The following is a 24,267-nucleotide window of genomic DNA, read 5'->3' as shown; positions in this document are numbered from 1 at the left end:
TCTCCCCCTCCCACCCCTCTGTTTCTAACCCTCCATGTGTTCTTCATTTCTATGGTTCCACTCCTGATTTAGCTGTCCTCTTGGTTTGCTTTTGTTTTAGGTGTGGTTGTTAATAACTGTGTATTTGCTGTCCTTTCACTGTTCATATTTTTCATCTTCTTTTTCTTATATAAGTCCCTTTAGCATTTCATATAATAAGGGCTTGGTGATGATGAACTCCTTGAACTTGACCTTATCTGAGAAGCACTTTATCTGTCCTTCCATTCTAAATGAAAGTTTTGCTGGATAAAGCAATCTTGGCTGTAGGTCTTTGGATTTCATGACTTGGAATACTTCTTTCCAGCCCCTTCTTGCCTGTAAGGTCTCTTTTGAGAAATCCGCTGACAGTCTGATGGGTACTCCTTTGTAGGTGACTGTCCCCTTATCCCTTGATGCTTCTAGGATTCTCTCCTTCATTTTGGTCTTGGCTAATGTAATTATGATGTGCCTTGGTGTGTTCCTTCTTGGGTCCAACTTCTTTGGCACTCTCTGAGCTTCCTGGATTTCCTGGAAGTCTATTTCCTTTGCCAGACTGGGGAAGTTCTCCTTTATTATTTGTTCAAATACGTTTTCCACTCGTGGCTGTTTCTTTCCCCCTTCTGGTACCCCTATAATTCGGATGTTGGAACGTTTAAAGATGTCCTGGAGGTTCCTAAGCCTCTCCTCATTTTTTTGAATTCTCATTTCTTCATTCCTTTCTGGTGGGATGTTTTGTTCTTCCTTCTGGTCCATTCCATTGATTTGAGTCCCCGTTTCCTTTCCATCACTATTGGTTTCCTGTGCATCTCCCTTCATTTCAATTAGTTTAGCCTTCATATGTTCCTCTAATTTGTGACTTTGTTCCTCTAATTTGTGACTATAATCTACCAGTTCTGTGAGCATCCTGATAAATAGTGTCCTGAATTGTGCTTCTGAGAGGCTGGCAATTTCTTGGTCGCTTAGAGTTATTGGCTCTGGGACTTTGAGTTCTTCTTGTGCCATCTTTCGGGTTGTTCGTGCCTGTTCCATAGCAGGATCAGAGCCCTAAAGTGTTCACTAGAACAGGGCAACTAAGTCGCTGGGTTGTGACGCTGTATGTGGGGGCGGGGTCAAAGAGGGACTATGGCGTCCTGTCCGCCGCCTGCCGCCACGGCCCTAACCGGTGCCGCAGTTGCTGCCGTCACCGGGCCCACGCGTTTCGTCCCACTGCACGCGAGTGTGCCACCGCCGTCAGCCCTCGCCCCCTGGGGCCTGCGTGGTCTGTCTCACTGTGCGGGAATATGTGCCCGCGGTCTGCCCCGCACCCCAACTGGTTCCCGTCTGCCTGCGCGCCTGGGTCGGGGGCCCTGTCCTGCCCGACCCTGCTCGCTGCTGGCTCCGCCCCTCTTACCGTCCCCGTTGAACAGTTAGATGTAGTCGGACTTCCGTATAATTCAATTTTCTGTCCTTTGGTTGTGTCTTTGTTTCTCCAAACCTTTGTTGTATTCAAACTTGGTTGTGGAAGAAGGCACAGTGTTTCCACCTATGCCTCCATCTTGGCGGAAGTCCTCAATCTCTCCTGCTCCTTTTCAGTAGTTCATTGCCCAGCTAAAAAGTAGTTTGCTTATACACATGCTTTGATCAGAACTCTATTGAAGATTCTAGGGGAACCCTCCTTGGATTTCAGGAGCAACTTCTCTTTAAAGCTTTGTTTGCTCTGGTGCTCTGCCCTGTAAATTCTAACTGCCTTTGGCTCCAAAATTTTCCTTTCTGTCTCCTCAATTCAGAGAGAAATATGTGCTGTTTGGACTTCTCTCTTTGCTGTGGTTTGGCAACTCTCTCTAGGTGGTAAGCTGAAGCAATTGTAGAACGTCCATAGTTTATTTCTCTTTTCTCAGTGAATGTTGCTGTTTGCTGCCTGTTGTTCAGTGTCTGAAAATTACTGTTTCATGTACTTTGACTTTTTAGTTCTTTAAGGTTTGAGTTAAATCTGGTTCTTGTTCTTCTATCTTGGCTGGTACTGGGAATCACTGACTTATTTATTTATTTACTGAAATAAAGCTTTTTCACACATTGCTCCTAATTTTTTTTTTTTTAATTCAGAGGTTAAGCTTTGTATACTTGGAGAAGTTTGAGCATTACCCTGGACTACCATGTGAAAATGTTTGAAGACACATTTTTGAGAAAATGACCATGGTGACATCTCTCTGTATAAATTATTCTACTGTCTACATTGGAAATAATGAAAAATCTTCTAGGTTTTAATCTTTTTTGAAGTTCTAGGTGCTTATTGAATAAGCATGGATGTCTCAGTGGACAAAGTTTTAACACCCAGTGAAACAAGCCAATACAAATTTTATTATCATATGAACTATTTAAATTTGTCCACTTCACATTATCTCACACCAGAGATAGTCATTCATTCACTGTTTCATCCATTAAAAACACATATCTTCTAATTATGAAAGTTTATACAATTACATAAAAAGATAAGTATATTTGTCCTATTGTATTAAAATATAATTTATTGAATGTTCATTCTTTTAAAAAGCACTATTAGGATGGAGAAAAATTCATTGTAGAGTAAAAATTTCAAAAATAATATCGAATGAATATTCAGAGTAATATTAGAAAAAAGTCTGGTTTGAATATAACTAAGATTAATTGACCTTTAAAGCTTTCAGATTTATATATTTATTTATTTTCACATGCTAACCATGGAGTGTATGGAATGCTACATACAACCTGTTAAAAGTACACTGCATTATTTTCAAAGGATATCAATTAAAATACTATGGTTTGAATAAAACTATGTTTAAAATTTATCATTTTAAAATCTCAAAAGTTAATTTTATATTATTAACTATACTGATTTATTTATTTATATTACTAACTATACTGATTTATTTATTTTATTTATTTTTATTCTAAATATCATTTGAAATTTAAATTATTTTATTGTTCAATTACAGCTGTCTGTATTTCCCCCCACCCTTTCCCCCCACCCCAGGCAGACCCACCTCCCTCCCTTGGTTTTGTCCATGTGTCCTTTATAGTAGTTTCCGAAAACCCTTCTCCCCAGGGTCCCCTTCTACCTCCCCTCTGGCTATTGCTACATTGTTCTTAATTTCAAGGACTTTGGTTATATTTTCTTTGCTTTTTTCTTTCATTGATTATGTTCCAGTTAAAGGTGAGATCATACGGGATTTGTCTCTCACTGCCTGGGTTATTTAATTTAGCATAATGCTCTCCAGTTCCATCCATGCTGTCCCAAAGGGTAGAAGCTCCTTCTTTCTTTCTGCTGTGTAGAATTTTATTGTGTAAATGTACCATAGTTTTTTGATCCACTCATTTACTGATGGGCACATAGGTTGCTTCCAGCACTTGGCTATTGTAAATTGTGCTGTTATGAACATTGGGGTGCATAGGTCCTTTTGGATTGATTTCATTCAGAGCTTTTAGGATATAATCCCGGTGGCTAAATTGCTGGGTCAAAAGGCAGTTCCAGTTTTAGTTTTCTGAGGAAATTCCAGACTGTTTTTCACAGTGGCTGCACCAATCTGCATTCCCACCAGCAAAACACTGGAGTTCCCTTTTCTCCACATCCTTTCCAACACTTGTTTGTTGCTTTGTTTATGATGGCCATTCTGATTGGTGTGAAGTGTTTCCTCGTTGTGGTTTTCATTTGCATCTCTCTGATGGCTAGTGAGGCTGAGCATCTTTTTATGTGTCTCTGGGCCCTCTGTATGTCCTCCTTGGAGAAATGTCTGTTCAAGTCCTTTGCCCATTTTTCAATTGGGTTGTTTGTCTTCCTGGAATGGAGTGATGTGAGTCCTTTATATATTTTGGAGATCAAACCCTTGTCTGAGGAATCATTGATAAATATGTTTTCCCATGTAGTTGTTTCTCTTTTCATTTTAATGCTGTTTTTCTTTAGCCATGCAGAAGCTTTTTTAATTTGATGAGGTCCCATTTGTTTATTCTTTCCTTTATGTCCCTTGCTTTAGGGAATATATCTGTGAAGATGTTGCTGGTGGAATGTCTGAGATTTTCCTGCTAATGCTTTTCTCTAGGACTTTCATAACATCATGACTTATATTTAAGTCTTTTATGCCCCTTGAATTTATTTTTGTGTATGGCAATTGAGTTTCATTTTTTTTGCATGTAGCTCTCCAGCTCTACCAACACCATTTGTTGAAGAGGCTATTTTTGCTCCATTTTATGCTGCTGTCCCCTTTGTCAAATATTAATTGACCATACAGACTTGGGTTTATTTCCAGGCTCTCTGTTCTGTTCCATTGGTTTATGTATTTGTTCTTATGCCAGTACCAGGCTGTTTTGATTACAGTGGCCTTTTAATACCATTTGATATTAGGTATTGTGATCTTTCCAACTTTGTTCTTCTTTCTCAAGAATGCTGCTCCTATTCAGGATTGTTTATGGTTCCATATAAATTTCTGAAATGTTTGTTCTATATCTGAAATATGTCACGGATATTTTAATAAGGATTGCATTGAATCTATAAATCACTTTGGGTAGTATGGCCATTTTGATGATGTTAATTCTTCCAGTTAATGAACCTGATACACGCTTCCATTTGTTTGCGTCCTCCTTAATTTCTTCCTTCAGTGTTGTGTAGTTTTTTGAGTACAGGTCTTTTACTTCCTTGGAAAGGAAGTTTTTTGAGTACAGGTCTTTTACTTCCTTGGAAAGGTTTATTCCTAGGTATTTTATTTTTCTTATTGCTATTTCAGATAGAATTTTTTTTCTGATTTCTGTTTCTGATATTTCATTGTTGGCATACAAAAATGCCTTTGATTTCTAAATATTGACTTTCTATATGGCTGTTTTGCCAAATTTATTTATTAGGTTGAATGGTTTTTTGGTGGAATCTATAGGATTTTCTATGTACATTATTATGTCATCTGCAAACAATGACAGTTTTGTTGTGCACTTTTCCAATTTGGATGCGCTTTATTTCTTTTTTTTTTTGTCTGATCACTGTGGCTAGGACTTCCAGTACTATGTTGAACAGGAGTGGTGACAGTGGGCATCCTTCTCTTTTTCCTGATCTTAATGGGAAAGTTCTAAGGTTTTGCCCATTGAGTATGATGTTGGCTGTAGGTTTCTCACATATGGCCTTTATTATATTGAGAAATGCTCCCTCTATTCCCATTTTGCTGAGTGCTTGTATCATAAATGAGTGCTGTACTTTATCAAAGGCTTTTTTTGCATCTATTGGTATGATCATGTGATATTTTTCCTTTATTTTGTTTATGTGATGTATTATGCTTATTGATTTGAGAATATTCTTGCATCCCGGGGATGAATCTCACTTAGTCATAGTTTATGATCTTTTCAACATATTGCTGGGTGCAGTTTGCCAATCTTTTATGGAGGATTTTAGCATCTATGGTCATCAGTGATATTGGCCTGAAGTTTTCTTTTTTTGCTATATCTTTATCTGGTTTTGGGTTTAGGATGATGCTGGCTTCATGAAAAAAGTTTGGAAGTCTCCCATGTACTTAGATTTTTTGGAATAATCTGTGTAGGATAGGGGTTAGCTCTCCCTTAGATGCTTTGTAAATTTCTCCTGTGAAACTGCCTGATCCACGGCTTTTGTGTGTTGGGCGATTATTGATTACTGCTTCAATTTCATCTGCTGTTATGGGTCTGTTCACGATTGCTGCTTCTTCTTCATTCAGTTTTACAAGGTTATATTTTTTAGAAATATGTCTATTTCACCTAGGTTTTCAAATTTCTTGGCATATAGCTTTTTGTAGTAATTTCTTACAATTTGTATTTCTGTGGTATCAGTTATAATCTCTCCTCTTTCATTTCTGATTGTGTTTATTTGGGTTCTCTCTCTTTTTTTCTTAATGAGCCTGCTTAAAGGCTTGTTGATTTTGTTTATCTTTTCAAAGAACCAGGTATTGGATTTATTAATCCTTAGAATTTTGCTTTTAGTCTCTACATCATTTAATTGTGTTCTGATCTTGGTTATTTCCTTCCTACTACTTGCTCTGGGTTGTCTTTGTTGTCATTCCTCAAGTTCTTGTAGGTATAGGGTTAGGTTGTTTATTTGAAATGTTTCTATGTATTTTAGGTAGGCCTGTATCACTATGAACTTCCATCTCAGGAATGCCTTCCCTGTGTCCCATAAGTTTTGGGTTATTGTGAGTTCATTTTCATTTCTTTCCAGATACTTTTTGATTTCTTCCCTAATATCCTTTTTGACCCATTCAATGTTTAATAGCATGCTAGTCAATATCCATGAGTTTGAGTGTTTTGGGTTTTTTTTCCTTGAGGTTGGTTCCTAGTTTCAGTCTCTTGTGGTTGGAGAAAATGCTGAATATAATTTCAGTTTTCTTGCCTTTGTTGAGGCTTATTTTGTGTCCTATCATGTGGTCTATCTTGGAAAATTTTCCATGGACATTTGAAAAGAATGCACATTTTGCTTCTTTTGGATGAAAGGCTCTATATATATCAGTTAGGTCCAGAGTGTTGTTCAATGCCACAATATCTTTGTTGATATTTTGTTTGGAAGATCTGTCCATTTTTGAAAGTGGGGTGTTAAAATTCCCAACTATAATTGTGTTGCTGTCAATATCTTTCTTGAAGTCCTCTAAGATTTTGTTTATACATTTGGGTGCTCCTATATTGGGTGCATATATATTTATGATGTTAATGTCTTCTTGGTGGATTCTTCCCTTGAGTATTATGAAGTGACCTTCGAGGTCTCTTTTTAGGGCTCTTTTTTGAAGTCTAGGTTGTGTGATATGAATATTGCTACTCTGGCTTTTTTTTGTCCATTTGCTTGGAATATTTGTTTCCAGTCCTTAACTTTTAGTCCATGTAGGACTTTTGTTCTAAGGTGGGTCTCTTGCAGGCAGCATATGTGTGGGTCATGATTTCTTATCCATTCAGCTATTCTATGTCTTTTGATTGGGACATTTAATCCATGTACATTTAAGTTTATTATTAATAGGCACTTATGCATTGCCATTTTTATACCTATGTTCCTCTTTCTCTCACTGTTTTTCTTTTCTTAAAGCAGTTCCTATAGCATCTGTTGCAGAATTGGTTTGGAATAGGTATATTCTTTGAGGCTTCTTTTGTCTGAAACAGCAACTATTTAAAACAGTAATGTAGGAACACTCATATGACAGAATCTATGTGATCTGAAAGAAGAATAGGAAGTACAGGACCTAGAGTGATGTGCTGTTGGAACACAAGTGGAGTGAAAGACAGAAATTTAAAAATACACTATGAACAAGAGAAAAAGGAAAACCAGTGAAACAATGCAATTTAACAAACTAGTGAAGAAGACTAAGGAGAAAGAAGAAAAAAATTAAAAACCCAATAAAATAAAAGATGTAAAAATAATGAAAAAATAATCATACAAACATACAATAACTTGCAAGTTCTCTGGAATAGCGAAGTGAAATTTTCCTTACTGTCTCTGTTGTTGGGATGACTCCTCTTTTGGTGTAACCCCGATCCTTTCTTAGCTCCATGTTTTATTGTCTTACTTGTGGGAATAAAAAAAAAAGAAAGGAAGAAGAAAAAAAAAGCCTCCTGCTGGCTTTAAACCAGCCAAGCCAGTTCTGCTGGTCTTCCTGACTGCAGCAGGATGAAGGCAGATGGATTTTGCTTTCCTCCCTTCTTGTAATTTCCTGGGGATGGGGGCCAGGTCCCAGCCAGACCCTTGCACTCTTCACAGTTGCCCAGCCTCCTGCCCAGTTCCTCAGCTCAATGTGGGCCCCTTTTGTCCTGTGCCTGGCCTATGCCTTCAGTTCACCAGTTGTGCTGTCCTTGAGCTGCACCAGTTAGGGGCAACTCACACCCCACCTTCTTGCTCTTTGTTGTCCTAGATGATAGGGACTCTCAGAGTCTCTTCAGGGTAGCTTGGCTCCCCCATTGAGTTAAGTTTTTCTAAGGACTGCTGACTCCCTGAGCACTACTGCTCTCCTCTGCTGGGGGTGCCTTTACCTTCCTCTTAGAGAGCCCACTTGGGCCCACTAGGGGCATTGCTGTGCTGCAGTAGCAGATGTGGCCTGTGCCTCCTCTGCTGCTGTGGGGGTGGGGTGGGGTCTCGTGTGTGGTGACTCTGGGTTGCAGGGACAAGTATGCTCGGCTCCTGGGACTGTGGGCATGAGTGTGCAGCCTCCACTGCTGGGACAGGATTGGCAGCTGCTGGGCTTCAAGTTTAGGCGCTACCTTCCCTGGACTGCGGGTGTGAGTGCTGGCCTTCTGCTATTGCAGCAGGAGCACAGACATGGGGCGGTGGTGTTGGGCACATGCTGGCCTCTGCTGTTGCTGCAGCAGCTACAGGGTGGGGTGAGGGGATGGCTGGGTCCGTAGCATACCACCGGGGTCGCAGGCGCAGTTGGGTACCCTCCACCGCTGGGCCAGGAGTAGGGTAGGGGTGCAGCCTCGGTCCTGGTCGCAGAGGCGGGCCCACAGCAAAGGCTGTGGAGGCTGCATGGGTACAGCTAGGGGAGGCAGAGATGGCTGCTGCGGGAGAATTCCCTAAACAGCCACTGAGTGCCTCTTTTTTTCCTTTTTGAAATATTCCTCCTATTCAAACCTGCTGCTCCAGACAAGCACCCATCCTCTCACACAGCCCACCTGCTTAACAGACAGGGGGCTATCAGGTCAGGGTCTGTCACTGCCTAACTCTTCCCAGCTAGCATCCACAGTCTCAGCAGGTGCACACCACCCCTTTGCCACTTAGTCCTAATTCCCCACTGTGACTTCAAGCACCCAGGTCCACCTTGGTGCTGCTCAAACCTTCCTTTTTGTCAGGGGAGGCAACTGTTGATCTGACTCTCTCCCCAGAATCCTGCGGCAAACCCAGTGGGCACCAGGCCTGGGGCTTCAGGTGCCCTGGTTCCTGCACTGGTGCCAAGGACCTTATTGTCCCAAAGCAATCTCCTTACCCTCTGATTTTTCAATGTCCTGTACAGTTTTGGCCTCTAACCTTCACATAAGATGAGATACAATTGGCTGTTCACTCTGTTCCTCAGAAGATCAGCTCCATCAGCTAGGTGTTCCACCTGTGTGCAGGGGGAAGTGGACTCTGCTTCCACCTATTTTGCCACCATCTTAAATCTGAAAACATTTTGTCTTCAATGCTATGTAATTTCATTATTATATGTCTAGCATGTATTTCTTTTTACTTATTCTAATTGGGATTTACTAAGGTTTCTAAATTTGAGGCTCTGTGTCTCTTATAATCAGGAAAAATCTCAACCATTATTATCTCAAATATTTCTTCTACATCTTTTCTCTCATTCATTTCTGAAACTCAAGTTGGTAGGTATATTATAATCTTTATATTTCCTATCTCTTATCTTTCATATTTTCTGTTCTTTGGCTCTTCTATGCTACATTTTGGGTAATATATTTATACAGGTCTCAGAATTCACAAATTTCTGTTCACGTTTATCTAACCTGTTTTTTAATCTAAACTTTGAATTCTTAATTCTAGATATTACATTTCTTCATTTTAAAAGATATCTATGGTCAATTACTATAATCTCATTTTTCTCCATTGTACTTGACAATGCTCTGTTTTATTTAGGTATGTCAAGTAAACTAATTTTGTAGGTTTTTCCTGATTAGAAAAGCAACCATTGTTCAGAATCTTATTTGGCAGTTCCTTGATTTAGTTCCTGATGCTCACTTGTAGTTGTTTGTATTTAGTGATATTTCACTGTGAGCCAATCTTGAACACTTAACCGTGAGACTTTTCTTGTGACTTCTGTTAAGGTGAGTTTTGTCTCACATTTTCAGAAACCTGTATTATTACCAACCCTGGATCATTTTAATTTACATAGTCAGACATGAGTATATATTTTATACCATACCGGAAGTGTGAATTCTTGCCTTAGACACTTGAGAATGTAGTTTGTGGTTAAGAATGCAAGATCATTAAATTTCTCTGACCTCCACTCAGAGGTACATCTACAGTAGGCAAGTACCTCCACAGGCTTGGTAAGCAGAGAAATTTTTTTCAGTCACTGACTAAGTGTCATTTCTTTGGAGATTCTGGCTTTGGTGAGTATCCTTTGATCCACTCAAGTCCCTGATTTTGTCTCTTGTGTCCCAACTGTGAGCCTATTAAAGCTAGATCTCTAGTTTGTTAAGGATTGGTAAATATTCCTGGGGAAAATACTATTCTGGGCTGTATTTGTCCTTGTTAATTTGGAGGTTTTTATTGTTGTTTTTAGTAGTTGAAGAAATCCTTGGCTGTCTTCCCTTGTTTATAGAAACATTAAAATGATTTTTAAAAATGCTATTTCACTGTATGAGGTATATAATACTGGTAGGTTTTTCTACTTACTTTTGTGTCTTTCAAAGTTGCTAGAAACAGAATTCAAACCTATTATTTCCTGTTAGTGATTTACTTTTTTCTGTAACTTTAAATTTGTCTTTATTGGTGTTATTTCAAGTTTGAAAATGTAAAGGAAGTGATATTGTTCATTTTTATCATATGCCATATTTGAATCTTAAAGTACTGCTTTTTGAGTTGCCATAAGATTTATGATATTTTAATTTTTAAGCAAATTGAGAGTTTGTCTGCTCCACTATTACTTTGTTTTTATAGATGTCATGAGTATTTCTGAAACAATGTGATGAAGGAATTTAGGTCTATATGGATGTAGATTCAACCTGTCACCTTGACATAAATTAATCCAAAGTGACTTGATTTCCTGGAAGTATTTTTGAAATTGCTGGAAAACTCCTGGGTCCCTTAACAAATCAAAATTTTACATAGTTTTGGCTTCTGAGTCTTGTTACTTGGCTGGAAATAGTCTGCTTTCTAAGAATTGCCTATAATTTATTAAGCATCTGTTGGATGTGAGTCTAGCAGTTGTGATTATTTATATGTGTACAGAAAAGAAAGTGCCTCTGCGGTGTGATTTGATGGGGCTGTTAGGCCCCTCTAGGCCAGATGACTTCCTTCTCTGTTTAGCTATGGCTCAGCTGACTCCAACCTAAGCAGGAGTCACTACTTTCAGGTGGCACAGGGGAAAGACAGGATTTACTGATATTAGCCTGCTCCCTTCTTACCATGGATTTGATGATAAGATAAGGTAAATGTCATTTTGGAAGGATAAGAACCCAGGGAAAGACATTTAGGACAGCTAAATTTCCAGTAAAAAAAGAAGAATCATTTTTTAGTGGTTTGAAAAATTTATTGTTGTGAAAAAATAAAAATCAAGAGTTTCCTAAGTCAGGAAGAAAAAGTGGGATGATTCTTATTGCAATATAGTAATATTTGTATTTATTTTTATGTTTTTTTGCCCTAATAAGCCAGGATTACATTTTTTTGGTAGCATTACAACCTGTGTTAGAGTTCTCAAGAGAAGCAGGATGTAGATAGGTAGATTATCTATAGATATAGATAATAGTTATATAGATATTGAGAGAGAGAGAGAGAGAGAGAGAGAGAGAGAAAGGAAGAGGTAGGTTGGTTTTTTTAAGCAATTGGCTCACATCACTGAAAAGACTGGAAAGTCTGAAATCAGTAGTGGGTTCCAGCAGGCTGGAGATTCAGTTAAGAGTTGTTATTGTGATCTTGAGTTTGAACTCTGCAAGGCAGGGAAGCAGAAGGAAAACTCAGGCACAGTTCCTATACTACGATATTGTGGCAGAATTCCTTCTTCTTTAGGAAAACCTATCTTTCCTCTTCAGAGCTTCAACTGATAGATGAAGCTAACCTACATTATGGAGGCAATTTGCTTTACTTAAAGTATACTGGTTTAATCTGAATCACATGTAAAAAAATGCCTTCATGGCAATATCTACAGTGGTGTTTGAACAAAGGCCTGAGCATGATGGCCTAGCCAACATAGCAGAACAAGTTAGTCATTATACAATCCTATAAAATTTCAGTGAATTGCTTGCCAATTTCACTTAACATGACTCCACTTGCTAAGGCCTTTTTCATACCCAAATTTAGTAATCCAAATATCCAGGTGAATGATATTCATGAAGTTTTTGTTCTTAGATGCCTATCTTTTCTAGTACTAGAGTATTAATGAATCATGCAATATTTACAAAATACTAGGTTTAGGAAGAATATCTCAGTCCTTCATCTCTAGTTTTCTCTGGGTCTTTTCTTTCTAATCCATAATTTTGTTCTAAACATTATAATTGGAGGCATATTATATGTTTGTAGGGGGGGTAGAGACAGTTATGTTGGAGGAATGTGGAGGGTGGGTTTCCCTTCTTCTCTGACTCTTCCCACATCCTATTTCAATACTCAAGACCCCATAGTTCATAATAAAAGCATCAATAACATACACAATAAGGGGTAATGTGCAGAATTCAGTTTGATATGACATCTACTTATATCTTGATTTAGACTTTAACAATTTCAGCTAATTAAACATGTGTTCTCCATCTTCTTTCAGCTGGGAAATCCTAGACTAGTATTTTTCTCTTTTATGTAGCCCTTCATTGGTTATCATAAAGAGTAGACATCACATTTTGAAATTCTCACAATCAACAAAGAATTTTCTTAAAATATTGTCACCTTTTGTAGGAATATCACTTGACTTCCAAGAGACTACATGTGGAAATTTAACTAACTACTACAGTATCACATGACATGGAGAGTCAGCTTTTCATTCTGGGTAATGAGAATTATTACCTTACATATCTACTCTGCTAACCTTGCATTTTCTCTGAAGATCTGTAATGGCAACATACCTGTATTCATTAGGGAGACTGGTCTTTTGCAACAAAAGATCTCATGATACCGAGGTACAAATGAGATAAAAGTTTATTTCTCTCTCACATAAGTAATCCAAAGTTAGGCTGGTAGTCTGGGGAAGAATAGTAGATTCTTTTTTTTTCTGTCAACCAGGAAAATTGGTTATTGTATTGTCTCCGTTATTGAAAATGTGTTCTTTTTTTCTGGCCCAAGGCAGTTGTTCCAGTGGTTACCATTTTCTAGCCAGCCAGGAAAGAGGCAAGTTCAAGATAGGCTTCTTTTTTTAAATACTTTTTTTATTTAAATCTTGTTCAAGTACAGCTTTCTGTTTTATATTCCCAACCCTGCCCGCCCCCCACCCCATGCTCCCTGCCTCCCTCCCATTTCCACCCCCCACCCTTAGTTATTGTCCATGTGTCCTTTATACTTGTTCATGTGAGTCCATCCCCTTTTCCCCTATGATTCTCTCCCCTCTCCCCTCTGGACCCTGTCATCCTGTTCCGTAATTGAGTGTCATTGGTCATATTTTGCTTGCTTGTTTGTTTTGTTTAGATCCCTGTTAACGGTGATATCATATGGTATTTGTCTTTCAGCGCCTGGCTTATTTCGCTCAGCATAATGCTTTCCAGTTCCATCCACGATGTGGCAAAGGGTAGTAGTTCCTTCTTCCTTTCTGCAGCATAGAATTCCATTCTGTAAATGTACCATAGTTTTTTGATCCAGTCATTGACTGATGGGCATCTAGGTTGCTTCCAACTCTTGGCTATCGTGAATTGTGCTGCTATGAACATTGGGGTGCATAGGTTCTTTTGGATTGGTGTTTCAGGGTTCTTAGGATATACTCCTAAGAGTGGGATTGCTGGGTCAAAAGGCACATTCATTTTTAGTTCTTTTAGAAAATTCCATACTGTTTTCCATAGTGGTTGTACCAGTCTGCAATCTCACCAACAGTGAACTAGGGTCCCCTTTTCCCCACAACCTCTACAGCACTTGTTGTTTGTTTCTTTGTTTATGATAGCCATTCTGACTGGTGTAAAGTGGTATCTCATTGTGGTTTTAATTTGCATCTCTCTGATAGTTAGCGATATCAAGCATCTTTGCATGTGTCTCTGGATCCTCTGTACGATCTCCTTCGAGAAATGTCTGTTCAAGTCTTTTGCCCATTTTTTAATCGGGTTGCTTGTCTTCTTTGAGTGGAGTCGAGTGAGTTCTTTGTATACTTTGGAGATTAAACCTTTGTCTGAGGTATCATTGGCAAATATGTTTTCCCAAACAGTTGCTTCTCTTTGTATCTTGATACTGTTTTCCTTAGCCATGCAGAAGCTTTTAATTTTGATGAGATCCCATTTGTTTATTCTTTCCTTTATATCCCTTGCTCTAGGGGACGTATCAGTAAAAATATTGCTGCGTGGAATATCTGAGATTTTCTTGCCAATGCTCTCCTCTAGGGCTTTAATGGTTTCACGGCTTATATTTAAGTCTTTTATCCACCTTGAATTTATTTTGGTGTATGGTGTAAGTTGGTGCTCAAGTTTCATTTTTTTGCATGTAGCTGTCCAGTTCTCCCAACACCATTTGTTGAAAAGGCTGTCTTTACTCCATTTTATGTTATTGCCCCCTTTGTCGAATATTAATTGACTGTAGAGAGTTGGGTTTATTTCTGGGCTCTCTGTTCTATTCCATTGGTCTATGTGCCTGTTTTTGTGCCAGTACCAGGCTGTTTTGATTACAGTGGCCTTGTAATACAGTTTGATATCAGGTATTGTGATCCCTCCTACTTTGTTCTTCTTTCTCAAAATTGCAGCAGCTATTCGGGGTCTTTTCTGGTTCCATATAAATTTTTGAAGTGTTTGTTCTATGTCTGTGAAATACGCCATTGGTACTTTAATAGGTATTGCATTGAATCTGTAAATTGCTTTGGGTAGTATGGACATTTTGATGATGTTAATTCTTCCAATCCATGAACACGGTATATGTTTCCATTTATTTGTGTCTTCCTTGATTTCTTTCTTCAGTGTTGTGTAGTTTTCTGCATACAGGTCTTTTACCTCCTTGGTTAGGTTTATTCCCAGATATTTTATTTTTCTTTTTGCTATATCGAATGGGATTTTTTTCCTGATTTCTGCTTCTGCTGCTTCATTGTTGGTATACAAAAATGCCTTTGATTTCTGGATATTAACTTTGTATCCCGCTGTTATGCCAAATTCATTTATTAGTTCCAGCAGTTTTTTGGTAGAGGCTATAGGGTTTTCCATGTACACTATCATGTCATCTGCAAACAATGCCAGTTTTGTTTCCTCCTTTCCGATTTGGATGCCTTTTATTTCCTTTTCTTGTCTGATCGCTGCAGCTAGAACTTCTAATACTATATTGAATAGAAGTGGTGAAAGTGGGCAACCTTGTCTTGTACCTGATCTTAGTGGAAAAGCTTTTAGTTTTTGCCCATTGAGTATGATGTTGGCTGTAGGTCTTTCATATATGGCCTTTATTATATTGAGGAATGTTCCCTCTATTCCCACCTTGCTGAGTACCTTTATCATAAATGGGTGTTGTACCTTATCAAAAGCTTTTTCCGCATCTATTGATATGACCATGTGGTTTTTGTCTTTGCTTTTGTTTATTTCGTGTATTACATTTATTGATTTGCGTATATTGAACCATCCTTGCATCCCCGGGATGAATCCCACTTGGTCGTGGTGTATGATCTTTTTGATATATTGTTGGATGCGATTTGCCAATATTTTGTTGAGGATTTTAGCATCTATGTTCATCAGTGATATTGGTCTGTAATTTTCTTTCTTTGTTGTGTCTCTATCTGGCTTTGGGATTAGGGTGATGCTGGCTTCATAGAAAGAGTTGGGGAGTTTTCCCTCCTTTTGGATTTTTTGGAATAGTCTGTGAAGAATAGGGGTTAGCTCTTCCTTAAAAGCTTTGTAGAATTCTCCTGTGAAACCATCTGGCCCAGGGCTTTTGTGTGATGGGAGTTTTTTGATTACTTCTTCAATTTCATTTGCTGTTATTGGCCTGTTCAGGTTTTCTGCTTCTTTTTCATTGAGTTTTGGAAGATTATATTTTTCTAGAAATTTGTCCATTTCACCCAGGTTTTCAAATTTCTTGGCATACAGTTCCGCATAGTAATTTCTTACAATCCTTTCTATTTCTGTGGTATCAGTTGTAATCTCTCCTCTTTCATTTCTGATTGTGTTTATTTGTGTCCTCTCTCTTCTTTTCTTAATGAGCCTACTTAAAGGTTTGTCTATTTTGTTTATCTTTTCAAAAAACCAACTCCTGGATTCATTGATCTTTAGAATTGTGCTTTTAGTCTCTATGTCATTTAATTCTGCTTTGATCTTGGTTATTTCCTTCCTTCTACTTGCTCTGGGCTGTCTTTGTTGTTGTTCCTCGAGTTCTTGCAGGCGTTGGGTTAGGTTGTTTGTTTGAAATGTTTCTATCCTCTTTAGGTGAGCCTGTATCGCTATGAACTTCCCTCTCAGGACTGCCTTCACTGTGTCCCATAAATTTTGGGTTGTGGTGAGTTCATTTTCATTTGTTTCAAGGAGTTTTTTGATTTCCTCCCTAATTTCAATCTTGACCCATTCATTGTTCAATAGCCTACCATTCAGTCTCCATGATTTTGGGTGTTTTGGGTTTTTTCCTGTGGGGTTGGTTTCCAATTTCAGTCCCTTGTGATCAGAGAAGATGCTTGGTATGATTTCTATTTTCCTGAAGTTGTTGAGACTGGTTTTGTGTCCTATCATGTGATCTATCTTTGAAAATGTTCCATGTGCGTTTGAAAAGAAAGTGTATTTAGTTTCTTTGGGATGGATGGCTCTATATATATCAATTAGGTCCATTTCTTCTAGAGTGTCGTTTAATGCTGCTATATCTTTGTTGATATTTTGTTTGGAAGATCTGTCCATTTTTGACAGTGGGGTGTTAAAATCCCCTACTATAATTGTGTTGCTGTCAATATCTTTCTTGAGGTCCTCTAGGATTTTCTTTATATATTTGGGTGCTCCTGTGTTGGGTGCATATATATTTATGATGTTAATGTCTTCTTGGTGGATTCTTCCCTTGAGTATTATGAAGTGACCTTCTGGGTCTCTCTTTATAGCCTTTTTTTTGAAGTCTATTTTGTCTGATATGAGGATTGCTACCCCGGCTTTTTTTTCATGTCCATTTGCTTGGAAAATTTGTTTCCATCCTTTCACTTTCAGTCTGTGGTGGTCTTTTGTCCTCAGGTGAGTCTCTTGTAGGCAGCATATGTGTGGGTCATGCTTTCTTATCCATTCAGCTATTCTATGTCTCTTAATTGGTGCATTTAATCCATTTACGTTTAAAGTTATTATCGAAAGGTACTTATTCATTGCCATTTATGTACCTGTGTTCCTCTCTGTCTCTCTCTTTTCCTTCCTTTCCTTAAAGCAGCCCTTTTAGTAATTCTTGTAGAGCAGGTTTTGTGGAGGCGTATTCTTTTAGACTTCTTTTGTCTTGGAAGCTCTTTATTTGGCCTTCTATCTTGATTGAGAGCCTTGCTGGATAAAGCAGTCTCGGTTGTAGGCCTCTGTTTCTCATTACTTGGAATATTTCCTGCCATTCTTTTCTTGCTTGGAATGTTTCCGTTGAGAAGTCATTAGCCAACCTTATTGGGACCCCCTTGTATGTTACTTCCTTTTTCTCCCTTGCTGCCTTTAGGATTCTCTCTTTGTCCTGGAGTTTTGCCATTTTAATGATGATGTGTCTTGCAGTAGGCCTCTTTGGGTTCCACCTGCCTGGGACTCTCTGCGATTCCTGGATTCGTGTGACTTTCTCTCCCCTCATCTTAGGAAAATTTTCTGTTATTACTCTTTCAAGTAGGTTTTCTATCCCTTGTTCTTCTTCTTCCCCTTCTGGTATTCCTATTATTCGGATATTATTACGTTTCATGTTGTCTTGCATTTCTCTTAAATTCTCCTCCTTTTTTCTGATTCTCTTTTCCATTATTTGGTCTGTCTGGGAGATTCTTTCTATCCTGTCTTCTATCTCACTTATGTGATCTCCCACCATATCGGTTCTATTCTTCATACCTTCTACTGTGTTCTTCAGTTCAGAAATTGTATCCTTCATTTCCTCTTGGCCTTTACTAAGGGTTTCCATTTCCTTTTTCATGTTGGTGTAGTTTTCAGAGAGTTCACTGTAGCTCCCCTGTAGTTTCTGGTAGCTTGTTGTAAGCTCTTTGAATTTCCTGATAACCAGTGGTTTGAATTCAATATCTGATAGTTGGCTTGCCTCTATTTCATCTAACATTCTTTCTGCGACTTCCTCCTTTTCTTTCATTTGGGGATTGTTTCTTTGTCTTCCCATTGTTTGTGTTGCTCTTCTTGTTGGCTTCAGCTTCTTAAAGTGATCTGTTCTGGTTCCCTGGGTTTGTGGCGTGAACTTCTGTGGTAAGATGCCTGTGAGATTCAGTGGTGCAGTCTCCTGCAGGTATCTTGGTGTTCTCCACTTCCACCTACTCCTCTTGTTGGTTTCCAGCTGGTCAAACCTTTTCTTCTGGTCTCTCTAGCTGCAGCAGCCTGAGGGGCTATTAGCGTGGCCTTTCTCTCCTCTCGGTGAACTTAGCTGGTCTCGCCAGTGCCCTTCCAAGATCCAGAATGGCGCTGCTCTCCCGTGCCCCGCTGAGAGCAGGTTTTTCCCCAGGCTTCCCAGCTCTGGCCTGGCGTGAGGGCACGCACTCCCAGCCAGGCTTTCCTGGTCTCGCAGGCTTGGGCTTGGACTTTTCCCAGTGCTGTGGCTGCACACACTGGGCAACTCACAATTCTTCCAAGCCGGCAGCCACAGCCTGACACCTGGTGCTTCTCAGTCTGAGCCCAGCTGGGTAGTGATGGAGCTGGTGATTGGTGCTCTTCCAGGGGCACTGCTAGTATCTCGAAGCTCCCCAGGACTGTGGGAGCACCGGCTTAGGCTACTGGGAATGCTGGGGCCCCTCAGTTCCCCAAACCGGCAACCACAGCCTGACTCCACGGGTTATCAGAGCTCTCGGGTTTGATTCCCAATGCCCACTCCTCTCTCTGCCACTACAGGCAGACTGATCTCTCCTGGTTTTTTCCAAACTGCACCCTGCTGGTTAGAGAGGGTGCCGGTGACTAGTTCTCTCCCAGGGTTGTTGTTGTTGCCCTCCCTCGGCTCTCAGAGATCAAGGTGGCCCTGCCAGGGCCCTGGCGCTGCCTGACAGAGGGCCTGCAGCCTCTGCGCTGTTCCCTCTTACCTTGTTGGTCTGAGGTCCGTCTCCTCTCCTCAACCTCTGGTCATTCAGTGTCCGCTATACTTTCTGGGGTCCTTCCGTCCCATATGGTGGGTCTCTGTTGGGTGTTCGCTGTGGTCCTCTGCAGAGCAGCCTGGTTTTTCTCCGGTGCTTGAAGGGAAGTGAAATCCTTTGTCCTACTCCGCTGCCATCTTCTGAACTCCAAGATAGGCTTCTTATCTAAAGGAGATAACCATAAGTTTACATGCATCACTTCACTCACATCTTATTTAAGTCTGACAACCAATGTTTTATTTATTTTTAAGTATATTTTATTGATTATGCTATTACAGTTTTCCAAATTTCTTCCCTCTTATCCCCCCTTCACCCTGAATGCCCCCATACTCCAGCACTCGCTCCCCCCTTACTTCATGTCCATGGATTGTACATATAAGTTCTTTGAGTTGTCTGTTTCCTATACCATTTTGACCTCTCCCTGTCTATTTTATGCCTACTAATTATGCTTCTTCTTCTCTGTGCCTCCGCCCCCCATTCCTTCCTTCCCCCTCCCCACTGAAATCTTTCATTGTGATGTCTAATTTTTCCTGTTCTATTGTTTGCTTAGTTGTTGTTTTCATTGTTCATCTTTTTTTTAGGTTCATTTGTTGATAGTTGTGAGTTTTTTGTCATTTTGCTGCTCATATTTCTGATCTTCTTTTTCTTAGATAAGTCCCTTTAACATTTCATATAATAAGGGCTTGGTGATAATGAGCTCCTTGAACTTGACCTTATCTGGGAAGCACTTTATCTGCCCTTCCATTCTAAATGAAAGTTTTGCAGGATAGAGTAATCTTGGATGTAGGTCCTTGCCTTTCATGACTTGGAATACTTCTTTCCAGCCCCTTCTTTCCAGCAAGGTTTCTTTTGAAAAATCCTCTGATAGTCTTATGGGCATTTCTTTGTAGGTAATTGTTTCCTTTTCTTTTGCTGCTTTTAGGATTTCCTCTTTATCTTTAATCTTGGGTAACTTAATGATGATATGCCTTGGTGTATTCCTTTTTGGGTCCAACATTTTTGGGACTTTCTGGAGTTCCTGGGAGTCTATTTCCTTTGCCTGATTGGGGAAGTTCTCCTTCATTATTTGTTCAAATACATTTTCAATTTCTTGCTCTTCCTTTTCTTCTTCTGGCACCCTTATAATTTGGATATTAGAATGTTTCAGGTTGTCCCAGAGATTCCTCAGCCTCTCTTCATATTTTTGGATTCTTGTTTCTTCATTGTGTTCAAGTTGGATGTTTATTTCTTCCTTTTGTTTTAGATCATTGCTTTGAGTCCTGGTTTCTTCCTGTCATTGTTGCTTCCTTGAATATTTTGCTTTATTTCACTTTGAGTATCTTTCATTTGTCTTTTTCATTTTTTGACCAAGCTCAATCAGTTCTATGAGCATTTTGATTGCTACGGCTTTATATTTTCCATCAGATAGGTTGGCTATCTCCTCATCACTTAACTATCTTTCTGAAGCTTTGCTCTGTCCTTTCATTTGGGCCCCATTTCTTTGTCTCGGTGAATCTGTGAAGTTAAAAGGGGATGGGGCCTTAGGTATTCACCAGGGCGGGTATTCACTCTTAGGTATTCACTCTTTGCTGTGCTGCTGTGCTGCATGTGGCGGAGGGGCCAGAGAGGGAACTATGCAGCTTGCCTGCTCTGCTCCAGCCCATTTTCCAACACACTCTCCTGTGAGACTGGGAGTTTCTCCCACCACAACAACGACTGTAGTCCACAGTCAGTTCTGAGTCTCAGTTTCCTGTTCAGCCAGCCCCACTTGTATGGCCCTCTGCCTCACTGTGGGTTCTTACCAATCTGGTTGTTCTGTTTGACTGTTTTTTTGATTCCTTACTGTGGGAGCTTCCAGGCAGTTTGATTATCTGGCACTTCTGGTTGTTTATTGATTTTTAGACTGGTTGTTATCCTCCTTTTGGTTGGCAAGGAAGCAAAGGGTTTCTATCTATGCCTCTATCTTGGCCAGAAACACCCATCTTATTAGACTGAACTTAGTCATATGGCTACAAAGAAACCTGGGAAGTTTAACCTTTAGCTTGAAAATCAAGTACCCAACTGAAAACCAAAAGCTTCTATAAAAGAAAGCAGAAGTGAAGAAGAAATATTGAATGACAATCAATTGGTTTGTGCTACATTTATATCTACGTTAAATTGTTTATTATTGATAGTTAAGAGTTTTTCAAGTATACTTTATTGATTATGCTATTACAGTTGTCCTATTTTTTCTCTCCTTTATCTCCCTCTGCCTGGTATTCCCTCCAGCATTGTCCCCCTTAGTTCATGTTCATGGGTTACACATATAAGTTCTCTGGCTTTTCCATTTTTTAGACTATTCTTAACCTTCCCCTGTCTATTTTTGTACCTACCAATTGTGTTTCTTATGTACCTTTTCCCCAATCTCCCCCTCCATCTTCCTTCTGATAACATCTATGTGATCTCCATTCTTGTGATTCTCTTCCTATTCTAGTTGTTTGCTTAGCTGTTTTTGTTTTTGTTTTTTAGGTTCAGTTGTTGATAGTTGTTAGTTTGTTATCATTTTAATGTTCATAGTTTTGATCTTATTTTTCTTAGGTAAGTCCTTTAAACATTTCAAACAGTAAGGGCTTGGTGATGATGAACTCCTTGAACTTGACCTTATCTAAGTGAGCACTTTATCTGTCCTCCCATTCTAAATGATAGTTTCACTAATTAGAGTAATCTTGGATGGAGGTCTTTGCCTTTCATGACTTCAAATACTTCTTTCCAGCCCCTTCCTGTCTGCAAGTTTTCTTTTAAGAAATCAGCTGATAGTTTTATGGGAACACCTTTGTAGGTAGCTCCTTTTGTCTTGCTGCTTTTAAGATTCTCTCCTCATCTTTAATTTTGGGTAATTTAAGTATGGTGTGTCTTTGTGTGTTTCTCTTTGGTTGCAACTTGGTTGGGACTCTCTGAGATTCCTAGACTTGTATGTCTGTTTCCTTTGACAGATTAGGGAGGTTTCCTTACGTTATTTTTTTTCAAATTCATTTTCAAATTCTTGTTTTTCTTCTTCTTCTTCTGACCCCCCCTTATGATTCAGTTGTTGGGACTTTTAAAGTTTTGTCAGAGGTTTCTAAGCCTCTCCTCATTTTTTTTGAATTCTTGTTTTTTCATTCTGTTCTGGTTGAATATTTATTTCTTCCTCCCTGCCCCCCAAATCATTGATTCAAGTCCTGGCTTCCTTCCCTTCACTGTTGGTTCCCTGTATATCTTTCTTTGTTTCATTTTATATAGCCTTCACTTCTTCCCTTATTTTGTGACTGTATTCAGTCATTTCTGTGAGCATCCTGATTACCAGTGTTTTGAATTCTGCATCTGATAGGTTGGCTATCTCCTTGTTGCATAGTTCTTTTTCTGGAGTTTTGATCTATTCTTCCATCTGGGCCATATTTCTTTTCTCTGCATACCTGTTATGTTGTAAGGAGTGGAGCTTTAGGTATTTGCCAGGACAGATAAATCCATGTAGCTGTGTTGTGGTGCTGTATGTGGGGGAGGGGTCCAAGAGAGAACAATGCTACTTGCTTGGCTCTCCATGGCTTTCAGTCACTTCCTCTACTTCCCACAAATATGCCAAATATTTGAATTGACTCTTCCAGGTGCTGCCCTGGTGCTGATTCCCAGCTGAGTGAGCTTGTGTATGTTCTATGAGCATGCTGGCCCCTCTGATGGTCTCTCCTTTGTGACTGGCAGTTTTCCCACCACTGTAACCCCATAGGTCTTTACAACCAGAGGTTTTGAGGCTTTATTTTCCCATGCTGGAATCCTGGTTTGTACAGTCTGTCTTGCTCCTGAGTTGTTCCTCCTGGTTTATGGGCACAGATATGTAGGGCTGCCCCATCTGCCAGCAGCCAACCACCTTGCCTACCTAGTCCACCGGCTGCTGCCTTGCCATGTGCTCTCTGCCCCAGCTGCCCATCTCTGCTTCTCCTACCAGTCGGGATTAATGTTTCTTCTTTAACTGCTTGCTTGTTGCACTTCCATACTGTTTTATTTTCTGGCTGTTCTGATTGTTTTTTGTTTTTAAATTGGATGCTATTCTTCCTTTGGTTGTACAGGGAAGTGAAGCTTATGTACCTATGCATCCATCTTGGCCAGAATCTTGGAGGGTTTTTTTTTCTTTAAATTATAAATAAGAGAAATGCATGTGAGTTGGACTTAAATGAAAATAGAGAACTTATTATAAAGATACAGAGAACTTGGAGATGGGAATGCCTCTGGACCTCAGGAGGAGACTGGAAACAAGAACAGAAAATTGTCAGACCTGTGCTTCTGTCTGCATTTCTGGTTCTCTCTGCAGTTCAGATTCATTCTTTTTTCCATTGCATGGCTTTCTGGGACCCTTGGACCATGTAGGAAAAAGAGTATCTATAGAGCCCCTGAGTTAACCTGAAACAATTCCAACTGCATGGAGAACACATTTGGCTTCTCTGAATGCCAGTCCAAATTGGTGGGTGGGGGAATTAGATTGGTCCAGTTCGGGTAAGGTTTCTGCCTCTGTCCTCTTAATTGTGGCAAAGTGCTGGGTCAGATAGTGTAATTGTAGCTGGTAGGGCCCAATGATGTATAGGAATACATTCTGAAAAATATGCAGGGTTCCCTAAAATGTTTTCACTATCTCCAGCCTTATCAGTATATTTAGAAATCCAGCACTTCAAATATGATTCTTTCCTTTTGTTTCCAGATCTTCTAGTTTAGTGCTAAAGCAAACATTCCTAGAGACCAGCAGAATTCATAGCTAATTGTCATTACCTATGAGTAACAGAATTCTCCATTCATTCTAAATGGAGAATTCATTCTGAAGATTTACAATTTTTTTTATCTTTGTACAATCTTTTTATCACAGAAAATTGATGAGAAAGAATGTCTGTGACAACTGTCAGCTGGGAGCTGGCCTGACAGTGACAGCTAAGGCCTGGTGTTCTGCTCATCCTAAACAACACCAGCATCTCTTGAAGTCACTCTCTGGTCTTGACAAGACAGAAACAAAACACTGCAAACCTCAGAAATGAGCAAGTGACTTCCTCTTCTGGCTAATACGAGCAACTGCTGCTTGTTTACCATTATAGCTTGAGACTCACTGTTTTTCCTAATTCCTGGAAAATTGATACCCAACTAGAGTCACACGTACTTTCTGATGACATTCAGTGTAGAAGCAAGGCTGTTTCTTTGTATCCTCCCTCAAAATCACTGAATACAAAGCCCACTCCTATAACCAGCTCTCCATGCTGCTCTGGGACTGTGT

This window comes from Sturnira hondurensis, unplaced genomic scaffold (assembly GCF_014824575.4).
Source record: "Sturnira hondurensis isolate 20B ecotype Veracruz unplaced genomic scaffold, ASM1482457v3 Scaffold0025379, whole genome shotgun sequence".
Classification (NCBI taxonomy): Eukaryota; Metazoa; Chordata; class Mammalia; order Chiroptera; family Phyllostomidae; genus Sturnira; species Sturnira hondurensis.
The sequence above is the reverse complement of the archived record's forward strand: the minus strand, read 5'-3'. Positions refer to the sequence as shown.